The sequence below is a fragment of the Coenobita brevimanus genome, chromosome 60 (assembly GCF_032717465.1).
Source record: "Coenobita brevimanus isolate Jiangsu-jjx chromosome 60, ASM3271746v2, whole genome shotgun sequence".
In the NCBI taxonomy this organism is placed as follows: Eukaryota; Metazoa; Arthropoda; class Malacostraca; order Decapoda; family Coenobitidae; genus Coenobita; species Coenobita brevimanus.
In genome coordinates this window covers 37,590,376-37,594,422 of record NC_137013.1, presented here as the reverse complement: position 1 = coordinate 37,594,422, position 4,047 = coordinate 37,590,376, and positions in this window count along the sequence as shown.

The window sequence follows — 4,047 nt, the reverse complement described above, 5'->3', positions numbered from 1 at the left end:
GCATTAATCCTTATATCAACGTGTCTCCTACCTGTAGCCACACTGCTCTTTGCTATCAATTTACCAGCCAAAGTTCATCACAGAGGTCAAGTATTTCTTGTGGAAATTTAGTTTATATTAGTGTTTTACTGTATTTTTACTGGAAAATTACCGTACATGCTTCAATATATTGTTCTCTTTAAATTTGTGAATGGACTTACAGGATTACGGTAGTTTAGCTTTGTGCCCCTATGCTTCCAGGATGGTAAAATATGATTGGCTATTGCATCATTAATTTATCAGTTTTTTAGTTTACGTTTATGTGTATTTGTGTTTCACAGTTTACCAGAGGGAAGAATATTTTATGGGTAATATATTATGAAGGCAAGGGTGAATGGGGATTTGAGTGAGGAGTTTTCAGTGAATTGTGGTGTGCATCACGGGTCAGTCTTGAGCCCCTCGTTGTTTATTATGGTACTTGAAGTTGTTTATTATAGTACTTGAAGACCTCACACGTGACTTCAGAAGTGGACTCCCATGGGAGATGTTGTATGCTGATGATTTGGTGTTGATTGCAGAGCTTGAAAGGGAGGCAGAGGAAAGATTTAGGAAGTGGAGAGATGGTGTGGGATGCAAGGGCTTAGGTGTGAATATAGATAAAACAAAAGTGATGGTATCATTGGCTGGTGGCGGTTCTTTCAAAGAAGAGGGAGAGTGGCCATGTGTGATTTTCCATAAGTACGCCGGGGCACACCCGGGGGGGGTCCACCAGGCCCGGGGCCCCCCCATAGCTCTCTGGGTCCTTTAAAAAACTATATATATTTATTTTGATAACAGCAATACTGTACATGAAAAATTGGCAAGTACAAATAAAGAGTAACACATGAGCCAGCAGCTCCCTGACTCTAAACCTGCATGTGACCTCCCCGTAATTATCGGATTACTTGACCTCACCTCACTACGGCCCCCCCTCCCCTTAGAAAATTCTTGGGTGCGCCCCTGTAAGTATGTGCGAAGTAATTCCATCTTGTGCAGTGTTTGTGATAGGTGGGTGCATAAGAGATGTAGTGGTATTGGAGGTAGACGGGAAGATTATACTGATTTCATGTGTGCAGTGTGTCAGGGAGAGCATGTGGATATTGTCAGGCATGAAAGGATTGAACTTGCTGGTGAGTCTCTTGAGTGTGTGGAAGAGTTATGTTATTTAGAAGACGTGTTGTGTGCTGGAGGTGGGCTGGATCCAGCTCTGTGGCTACAGTGAGGGTCGTTGGAAGAAGTTCAGGGAGCTATTGCCTCTCCTGACACTGAGAGGGCTCTCCCTTCATGCTAAGGGATCTTTGTATGCAATGTGTGTTAGGTGTGTAATGCTGTATGGTAGTGAGACATGGTCAGTAAAGGAAGAGGATGTTTGTAGGCTCAAACGTACAGAAATGACAGTGATTAGATGGATGTGCAGTGCGTCCCTGAGTGCAAGGCCTGGGAGGACCAAGTCTACAATGGAGGATTTGAGAGGTAGGATGGAACTGGAGTGTATTGATGTTGTGATGAGAAGAAATAGATTGAGGTGGTATGGGCATGTGGAGAGGATGGGGGATGATAATTGGGTGCAGAAAGTGAGAAGTGTTAATGTTAGGTGTAGGGTAGCGAGAGGTAGACTGAAAAAGACCTGGGACAAGGTCATTGAATGTGACCTCAGGGATAAGGGGCTAAATAGGGAAGCTGCCAGAGATTGAGCTGCATGGAAAGCCACCATTAGGTGACCAAGGTGGATGCATGCAAGCACCTTGGAGCCTTCAAAAACAAAACAAAATGTGACATTATTACATCACCCCATCCTTTTGTGGGAGGAAAAAGTCAGGATGACGAATGATGATGATTTGTTTGTTGTGAGACAGTATTTCTTGTAAGGTGGAGCCAGGATTTTGAAGGCTTGAATGATTGTGTGGTCCATTTACTGCAATTAGCATCTGTTTAACAGGAATACTTATTTGCTTTCTGGTGGTGTGTGCATTCTGTGTCATCCCATTTAGGTGGAAATTAACCTCATCAATCCACTGGTATGCTTTATTGTTTGTTTTTGTCACCTCTAGACAATTCTGTTCATCTTTGGAAAGTGCATCCCTGTATTGAGAGAGGTAATGGAGACTATACCTAACTCCTCCATTTCTGAAAGGCTCCCCTAAATTGACTAAAAATTATTTGTATATAGTACATATAAAGTGGAAAAGTATGCCATCTGATAGAAGGGGTTAAAGTTAAGGTGGTGATGATGGTAGTGACTTATTTTTTTACCAGTTCTGCAGGTCCTCATGATATTCTTTTATACTGTTAATTTATTGGTAATTTAAAGAAAAATTCTCACTTAAATATCATTTCTTCCTGGAATCTTATTTTGCTAGTTCCCCATTTTACAACACCAGATGTAAGGAAAAAGTTGTGATTTTGCAGAACACATCCCTGGCATGTAATTATGACTTTCTGTATTGATGGTATGAGTGTGGAGAATGTGAGTTGTTGCCTCAGAACCAATATACTGTATTTTATCACCATGATGCAGCTTGATCCCTACTGTAGGATGGTAGTTGGGCTAGTTGATGCACCGTGTATGAGATGATAGAATTGAACCACCTTTTGATATGATGAGTAGTAGGTTGTGTAGTCATAGAATATGTAACGGATGAACGAATGGAACTGCCTTTCTCTGTTGATAAATCATACATTCTATAGCCAGAGGATGTGTAACTTAACCCAGCAGTTCAAGCAGCCGTTGGTCTAAGGACCATTTTCACAGTCGCCCCCATTGCCGTCCCCAGCAGCCTGCACAGTTCTGAACACATGTTTTGGTTTTCACAGTTGCCCTCAACCAACCTTCTGAGGCCTTCATTTGGAGGCTGCATTAGGGCTGTCCCCAGCTGTTATCGGGGGAGGGTTTGGCTCTCCAGCAGATGGACCTGAATCGACAAACATAAAAGAACCGTTGTCTAATGCATATTTTTATCAGTGATTTGAAATAAGTTACCCAGTGTAATTTTGCTGAGATAATTATACACCCCGTAAAGAAAAATGCCTTGTATTTACACACTTTAAGAAATTGAAATCTACCTTAGTACAAGGCTACTTATCGCACATTATCTGTAGCCTGTTGGAGGCTCCACAACAGACCCAAAAAATATAAAAAAGACATTTTCTGATGCATATTTTCCTCAAAATTGTAATATCAGATGCCTGACATAACACTGCTGAAATAACTAACACAACTCGTTTGGAAATTACCGTACATAATGTTCATGTAGTAATAATATACTCGTTAATATACCAAGCCATCACTCATTAGACATTTTATATTTTTTATTTCTCCATAATTATTTTTACTTATGCACTTCTTACAACACTTAGTATTCATCCCGTTTCAGCTTATTTATGATTTTCAAGTAGGTGCATGGTGAGGTTGCCACTAATTAGCCTCTTCATTCCAGTGACGTTTCTTATAATTTTTTCTGCTTTCAGACAAATTTCTTCACTACTGAATATATTAGTAAAAGTTGTGTGAGGTGGACTTTCCAGCCAAACCATTCACCACACTCATATCATTTTAATTTCTAAATATTTTCAACAAATGGAAGATGCTGGGTGAAGTGGCTTTTCCCTTTTACCCTCTTACTGAATCCATGTTTTGGGCACGCAGAACTACCAACACTACCGCATCAACACAGATGTGAGACGTCCTCATGTTACTGTAGTAAACTCCCAAAAGCCATTCAGAGCAACTGTGATATCCAAAGGTGCCTTTGGTTCGGGTCCCATAGTTTATGGACGACTGTGAAAACGGCCCTAAAACCACCCTCTGGCTCTGGTTGTAGACTTGACAGTCCAGCAGTCCTCCTGTGTGCCTGTTTTCCTTGTCATATCTACACTTTGGCAATGTTATCCATCATCCCATTCAAAACTGGTGTAATGGTATTAGCTGGGATGTTTTAATGACTGCTGATCTTGTGGAAGATAAGTAAAGTATTTTAAAATTCAAATAATCAAACTTTTCCCTACCCCAGTCTGGGATCGAGCTCACAT